Source organism: Melopsittacus undulatus, chromosome 10 (assembly GCF_012275295.1).
Source record: "Melopsittacus undulatus isolate bMelUnd1 chromosome 10, bMelUnd1.mat.Z, whole genome shotgun sequence".
NCBI lineage: Eukaryota > Metazoa > Chordata > Aves > Psittaciformes > Psittaculidae > Melopsittacus > Melopsittacus undulatus.
This window is the reverse complement of record NC_047536.1, coordinates 30,606,418-30,614,395: the sequence shown is the minus strand read 5'-3', so window position 1 is coordinate 30,614,395 and position 7,978 is coordinate 30,606,418. Positions and strand designations below refer to the sequence as shown.

General features: G+C 55.5%; 1 long non-coding RNA gene across 1 annotated transcript; it reads left to right on the top strand.

Annotated features, from left to right (window-relative positions):
- The first annotated feature begins 3,444 nt into the window (after nucleotides 1-3,444).
- LOC115946150 (uncharacterized) lies at nucleotides 3,445-5,836 on the top strand. Its single transcript, XR_004080264.2, has 3 exons — nucleotides 3,445-3,652; nucleotides 3,800-3,955; nucleotides 5,624-5,836. It is a non-coding gene; the product is annotated as an uncharacterized lncRNA (long non-coding RNA).
- Nucleotides 5,837-7,978: the final 2,142 nt, after the last annotated feature.

The following is a 7,978-nucleotide window of genomic DNA, read 5'->3' as shown; positions in this document are numbered from 1 at the left end:
TATGGCGGAAATAACTTTGTTTTTGGGGCTGGCTGCACTGCAGGGTCCCTGTGGTGCTGTGCCCAGTACCTGCCTCTTGCAGGGGGCTGGCTTTTGTAAGCTGGAAGTCTGTCTCAGCTGGGAGCATTGAGCTTTCATAAAGGGCTATAGCTCTGAACCTCCCATGGTGGGTCTCTCTTGATATATCATGTACATAGCTCCTACCTCTACTGAGAGTTAGACTGATTCCCCCAGCACTCCTGAAGCGAAGGGTAATGTGTGTGTCCAATGCCTTTGTTTCAAGAAGGTGTTACAGAACTCTGTGGAAGTCGTTTCCTCCTGCAGCTCTCTGAATCTGGTGTGGCTCGGGAGAAGACCAGAGTGTGGGCCCCCAGATTGAGCATTAGGCAGCATGAAACCAGATTGGTTGGGAAGGCTGTTCAGCAATCTCATCGACTCCTGAAGCCTCCTCACTGAGGGTTTGTTGTAGGCTTTAGGCCAAATTCACAGAGGCAATAGAACAAAAGTTCAGCTTCAGCCGGTGGCAGCTGCTTCCCAGAGCTGGGCAGGCCAAGTGGGAATGCAGGGGGAGCCCTGTATTGAGACACCGTGTGAAAGGACTTTTCCCAAGGCTTGACTGGCTCACTTGGTCCCAGTTCAAGCGTGTTCAGGGAATCTGCAGGCTCTGGGAGGCTGTAAAAACTGCACAGAGGTCACTGTGGACTGGGAAGGAGAAGGGAGACTTCACTGCCAATGGACAGTGGTACCAGGAAGGCAGGAGCAGCGTCTGCTTCTCGGGGTGTTTAGATTCTCTTGTGTAATTGCTCTTGGGGGTTTTTCCACTGTTACTGATTTATTTTATTTTCTCAAATAAACTGTTACTTTCTAAACCTGGCTTTTTGGACCATTATTGATCAGAAATAGCTTTTTGGGAGCTAGAGAAACAGGGAGCTTGTTTTTGTGTAACTTGGTTTACCAAAGGGGGGAGGCTGGGATGTGGCTTGGTGGAGGCCTGAAGCTCAAAGAGGCTTTGTCTGTAGCTCATGAGCTGCCTTCAGGATTTGACCCCCAGGTGACTCCTGGAGGACCAGTCTCACTGGGCTGCTGGAGCTGCTGAAGGTCCTCCAAGGCAAGCAGAGGCAGCATGGCACAAGGAGGTGAGCCCACCCTCTCTGGAGATCAGGTTTGTGATGGCACCTTTAGAGATCTGTCCTCTTGCAGTGGGGAAGGGATGGGGGAGCTAGGGACAGGCTTGTACATGTGCTCCAGTGACAGCAGCAGGTACCAGCACCCTCAAATATACAAGAGCAACGTGTGCAGGTTCTTGATCCACCAAGTTTCAAGCCAACCCTTTTTCAGTGATGTGGACCTTCAAGTGGCCAGTGGAGTTGTTTCAGGTTCCCTGAAATCAGCTGTTGTGGGAGCAAGTCCACAGGTGCCTTCTTCAGGGTATTTTGGGCTAAAGCAGCTCTTAAGCAAGGTCTTTCCTGTAGGAAGCTGCTTCTCCAAGGCCTCCACTCTGAAGCTTGGTGCTCTCAAGGGGCAGGGCACGTGTCCCTGGGCACGTGGCAGTGCCTGGGCTGTGTTCCCTGGGAAAAACGCCGAGTCTCCTGAGAAGTGCTGTATTTAACTGGATTATCGGCCTCGAGAAAACTAATTCACTTCTCCCTGGTGGGAACTCCCACTCCGGGTGGCTGGGATTAGCGGGGATGGAGGAAACAAATTAGGCCTCGGAGGGGAGGGAATAGGGAACACTTGCAGCTCTGCTGCTAGCACTGGCTGATGCAAGGCTCTGTGTTCCCGGGATTGACCTTTGCTCCGTGGGTGCTGCTGTTTGTCAGTAAACCGGTGACGTTCACCCACAGCCTTCATGGTCTCATGTGGCTCTGACAGGTCCCTGGAAGCGCCGCTTGGAACAACCTGTGTTTGTCTTTTATTTCTTTTTAATAGGTTGTATTTTCTCTCCTGGGCTGCAGGAATCCCGTGAGCTTCCCAAAACCGCCCTCGGCGTAAAAGCGCCGTGTTTGTTCCCAAAGCAACGTGGACGGGTACAGATCCCTGCAGCAGGAACCTTGGCTGCCTGCCTGTCCTTGTGGAGCCGGGGCTCCTGGGATGGGTTCGTCCCCGTTCCCTCCATTTGCCTTTCTGCCCGCCTGTGCCTGGTGCTCGCTCAGCACCACAGCCTTGGGAATTCCTGCTCTTTGGGAATAAGGGAGCTTGGTTTTCCTCCCAGCGCTGCTTTGGGTTTAAAACCAAAGCCCCGAGGACCCGCATTGCTCCGCTTGGGATGGGCCATTCTCCCGCACTCTCCCGGAGTCTGCTGCCATCTCCCGGCGAATCCTGCCCGGTACGGGGCTGTTCCTGCTTTATTTTCCTCCTTTCCCCTCTTCTTTATTTCCCTCCTTTGATTTTTCCCTCCCCCTTTTCCCCTTTCCTCCGTCCCCTCCCTCCCCTTCCCCACTTTCTTTTTCTCTTGTTTCCTTTTTCGTTTTCCATTTCCTTTTCAGTTTCTCTCTTTCCCATCCCTTCTCCCCTGTCGTTTCCTCCTTACTTCCTGCCACCTCCTTTTCTTTTCCAGTTCATTACAAGACCCTCAGTGCAGCCGAAGGCCCTGAGCTCGTGGCAGGACTGGAACAACTTCACACTTGGAGGTGCCACCAGCTCTTGAGCCCTCAAGTGGAAGCAAGCACTTTCCACAGTGCTCCCCAGCCCAGGTCTGTGCTCCTTATGGGGAGCGAAAGCATCACTGAGGCATCGGCTCTGCCACTGTCACAGCCGTTGAAGCTGGAGCTCGTGGGCAAAGCTGCCCATAAAGGGGTGTCCTGGGCTCTGAAAGGCACCTGGGTCCCACAGGGAAACCATTTTCCTGTAAAAGGCATTGGAAAAGACTTTGCTGTGGGGAGGAGGCGAGTGCAACACATGGCGTGGGTCTGAGGAAAAGAAGACCCCCAGAGTGACCATGTGGAGGTGCTCAGGCTGAGTAAGGACTGGTGAGGTGCTGGACTGGTTTTCCCTATGTGGGCAACGTGTTCAAGAGCTTGGGTTGGCACCCACCTCACCCCTCAATGTCGAATCCGCTCTGTTCTGTGCCTGGCAATCAGACCATGCTGCGCCCTTTGCTGCAGAGAGCCCCCCAGCTCACCAGCACCCCCATCCTGCCCCAGTGCCATGGGGATGAGCCCTTCCCCTCTGCTGCCGAGCCGCAGGGGCAGTTGATGCTCCTGGGGCTCCCTGCTTGCCCCAGCCCAGGGTCAGTGACCTGCCATGAGCTGCTGCATTCACAGCTATGCGTCCCCAGAGCCACGGGCAAGCCCGGACCTGCGAGGGCTGTGCCCAGCATCACGGAGGGTGTGGTGGAGCCAGCCCGGCTCCCAGCGGCACCCCAGCCTCGGGCGGCGGTGGCTCTGTGGAGCCCGGCTCCTGGGGATCGCAGGGCAGGGATGCTGCTTGGCTCAGCCTCCCTGCTGCAGGATTCCCACGGGAGGGAAGCTGGCTGGGACCGACGTGTGAGTGCATCTCCACTCAGCTGCAGGGATGGGATGCTCCCCTTGGACTGGTGGCCTCTCATTAAAGGTGCTGGCATATGTGGCCAGGAAAGGCAAATGTGCAGGACACTGAGTATCAGCCGTGGTCCTTCTCCCAGACCATGCTTGTGCAGGATCTGGCCACTGAGGTGAGTGCTGTGCTCACTGGAGGTTTGTTTTGCAAGTCCATGCTTGGCAAAGGCGATCCAAAACCCTGTTCCTTCCTGCTGAGCTCTTCCTGGTGCTACCAGGAGGATGATGGCCAGGGCCACTTCATGGATGTCTCTTTGCTTCAGGAAGAAGCACAGTCTGAAAGCAGAGCCAGAGCTTGGGGCTGCCTAACTTTGAAGGTGATCTGCTGGGACCATCATGAGGGGCAGTATGGCTATCCTGAGCTGCTATTGTGGTGAACCACCTACCAGTTCACTGCTGGAAACCAGTTTGCTACAGCTGTAAGTCCATTGCTGCTCTGCCTCTCTGGGGCAGGAACGTTTCTGCATAGGGCAGGGCAAGGACTTGGGATATGACCCCAGATCTCCTTGGGGTTTGGCATGGGCAGGGAAGGACACAAGTGTGGATGTCCCCATGGATGTCCCCCTACTGAACTGGTATGAGGCCCTGGGGTGATGGGGGTCCTTCCAGTGCTCAACAGCATCGGCTCACCCATGGGCACTGCCCTTACTGCTGCAGCATTGCCCTGCCAGCCCTGGGCCAGGGGAGGCTTGGGGCGTTTTGCCCAGTATTGATGCTATGAGAGGAAAAGACAGATTTTAACCAGGGGCTGGTTATTTCAGGGAAGGGGGGGGGGGGCTGTGTAGGATGTGTGGGCTGCCTGCTGCAGGCATGCAGGAGGGAACAATGGGGCCACTGTGTGGCCAGACGCCCCGGCCCCTGTCAGAAAGGTCCAGCGAGGGGTTTTCAGCACGTTTCTATTCCCCCGCTCGGGTATAATTACACGGGGGAACAAAGAGCCCTTCAAACCTGCCGGGGGGGCTGCGTGCGTACACACGTGTCGGCTCTTGGCGGGGTGCAAGGGGTCGGTGACCACGCACAGCCACTAAGGCAGCCCTGTGGGGCTGGTGGCACTGGGCAGGGGCATGGGGACAAACCCGGGGTATTACAGATGGGGGGGGGTACTCCTCTCCTGGAGCCATACTCCTGGTTGTGCTCCCCAGGACAGAAAGCAAAGAGCAAACCTCGCCCTGGCTCCCGGCACTGCTCCTGCCCCTGTTGTTAATTTAGCCGTGTGCTGGAGCAGGTTTAATAAAGTGCCTTTTCTTCTGCCCCTGTGGTGCCTCATCCGGTGCATGTGGGACTCTGTGAGCTCCAGTGTTGGGTACTGGTTTGGGTCTCGGCTGCTCCCTTCACTCCCATTCAGGCAGGAAGCTCCTGGCAGCCCCTTGGTGCTGGGTGGGATGGACAGCACCCCCCAAGCAGTGAGCTGGGGGCTTTGCATCAGCCCTGTGTGGGTCTGGTAGGTGAAGACCACGCTGAGCATCCCTGTGCAGAGTGGATGTGCAGTGGGCTGAAGCCCCACCTCTGCTGGTGGGCAGAGAGCATCCCCATATCCTCTGTTCTCAAGGGTTGGTGATGAAGGCATTTGTACCAAACAGTGGGGGCTGTGAGCCCTCCGGACCCCCCGGAAGCTCTGCCGGGGGGCAGCAGGGACCTGGCAGCGCTGCCACTGCCCGACCATGCTCATGCTGGGGAGGGGATGAGGCTGCTGGGCAGGGATGTGCTGGGGATCTGCCCTGGGGTGCCCTTGCCAAGGCAAACACCTCGCTGGTACAGGCCAGCTTACACCCCAAAGCCAAAATCCAGCCCACTCTTTGCGTGGGGGGGATGATGTTCCCTGGGGATGGCTGGAGATGCCCCGATGATCCCCAGCACCCAGCGCAGCTCCGGAGCAGGCCTCGGCACCGTGGGACAGGCGGTGTGATGAGTGTGGTGGTGCTCAGCAAGCTCACTAGATGGCAGCAGCTCTTCTTCCAAAGGGCTGGAAGGTGCTGCACAGCCCAGGCAGCAAGGGAAGCACCCCAGGACCAGACCTCGTGTTCCTTTGGGGTTTTGTTTTATGGAAGGACAGCCAGGATCTTATTTTCTTCTTGATGTTTTTGTAGGGACGTTCACCTCGGGACCTGAATTTCCTTGTGATGGAGCTCTGGGCACCCTCGCCTGGCGGGAGCAGAGGATCTCCATTGCCTTCAAGCTTTGCCATCACCTCAGATGCTCATGCAATGCACACAGTGTAAGTTATCCTGAGCATCCCTAAAGCACTTGATACCTTTCCTAAACTCCCACCTGCTGGAGTGATGTGAAGGTTTTTTTGGGGTGGGGGTGGGTCCATTTTATCCCCATGTTTCTGGCTGCCCCGGGGATGGGGGGAAGCTGCATGTACAATTCAGGAGCACAGCAAAGAGCTGCCAGATGGGCTCTGTGGTACAGCCCAGCTCACTGGAGCCAGTAGGATGGTCCGAGTATGCACACTGGACGTGTGTTGAGCTATTGTAGGAGGCTGCAGATAGGCGCTGCCGACTCCTGCGCAGGAGCACACAATTGGACGGCTGGTGCCTGGCCGAGATGTTTGTGTTAATCAGTGATTATGCAATTAAACAGCTCCGCCGTGACACTCAGCACGTGTTCCCCATGGAAGTGCCTCTTCTAGGAGGTGCAAAGCTCCTTGGTTCCATTTGCAGGACCTGCTGTGAAAGCAGATTAAACGCAGCCCATGGCCAGCTGGGGGAAGGCAGGAGCCTCCCAAAGCCCCCCAGCCCGCCCGCCACCACCTCTCTCTTTTCCCCATGTGGCTTGAGTTACTGTGGCTGTTTGCTTAATCCATCAGGCTTCAAGAATGAGCCACTCGATGCTTTCTTGACCTCCCCAGCAAAGCGCTGTGCCCTAAACATAACAAGGCAGGCTTGTTCCAAGCCCTTGAAGTCAACAAGCAGCACTCCTCCTGCCCTTTGGGACCAAGCTGCTGCTAAATATAGCCAGGGGTGCTTTCCATTCATAAAATGTGAATTATGCTCCAGCTTCCAAGGAAAGGGAGCGGGTCGAGGAGTCTGTGGGTTTCAGACACTCCTGTTTGGGATGCAGGCAGAAAGAAGCTGGAAATATTTGGCCCCATCTTTTCACTGCTCTCCAGTTCTTCCCCAGGGAGATGGAGGAGAAAATGCTTTTGGGGGAGATATGAGGGATTGATTCAGGTTGATTGCAGGGTTTTTGCATCTCACCCTCAGTGACATTATAGCTGGGGTGGTTTTGCTGGGGAGGTAAGGGCAGGAGTATATGTAGGCATACGCTGATGGGGTGGCCCAAGCAGCTGCCACACAGGAACAGGAGTAAGGCCTCATACCACTGCTGCCAGCACCTGAGTGCACTGGGACTTGCCTCCTACTCGAGGTACTTGCTCCCCTTTGAGCACACTTCACGTTGTTGCCCTTCCTCTGTCCTCCAGCCATTTCCTCCATCAGCCCTTGGCTGATGCCATGTGCTGTAATATTCCCCCTGAGTGACTCCACCAGCAGCTGCAGTCCCAGATGCACACAGATGTGTCTGCCAAGAGCCTTTCACCTTCTGTGAGATTCCTGTTTTGCAGAAGGAGGAAACCCATCTCCTGGTGGAGTTTAGGGAGGTGCTGCCCACTGGGAATCCCTGGGTTAGGACGCTGGAGACCTGTGTGAGCCAGGGCCATGCATGAGGTGCAGATGGAGAAGATGAAGACACCGGGCACCCCTGTGCATCTCCATGCTGGATGGTGCAAGACCATTGGTCCTCTGCAGCCCTGAATTCAACATCTGGAGCCATGGCTGTCAGCCTGTGCGGTGCCAGCACTCAACCCACCCAGGCAAGCCAGGTAATGAGCCAGGGGTGCCCATGTCTGGGTCCTGGGGCACTGCGCTTCCCTTGTTCCCGAGTTTGGTGTGGGTTAAAAACCTCTGTGGGTTTGGCAATTGGGTTGTTTCAGAACGCAGCTCAGGGCTGCCAAACCAGCAGGTTTCCAGGTACACCATGGGTCTTTTGATGCCTCGGAGATCTAAAGTCTAAATAAAACTATAAGACCCACTCTGTGTAATGCTCGGGTCTGGCTTCAAGAAACCTGGCTTCTTTTTATGGCATCTTCAGATCAGCAGTTTCCTGCTGGTGCCAGCACTGCAGTTTGTGTGTGTGAATAAGTGTGTAAAACAACAAGCTCAGCAGAGCCACAGCAGTAGGAAGGGGCTGGAAAGGGCTTTTTCTCTCTCTCTTTTTTCCCCTTTTCCTTTTGAAATAACCCCATTTGGGCCTCCAATAAAAACAACAAAACATCTGTTGCTGGGTATTTGGCTGCTGGAAATCAGCTCCCCATTACTGAAAAGCACAGAAGCAATGCAGCAATTCCTGGTATAGGTCAATAAGACCTAAGGTCGCATTCATGCATCATCCCTCTCCATCCTGGCTTTTGAATATGTGGACTGAGGACATCAAGGGAGCTG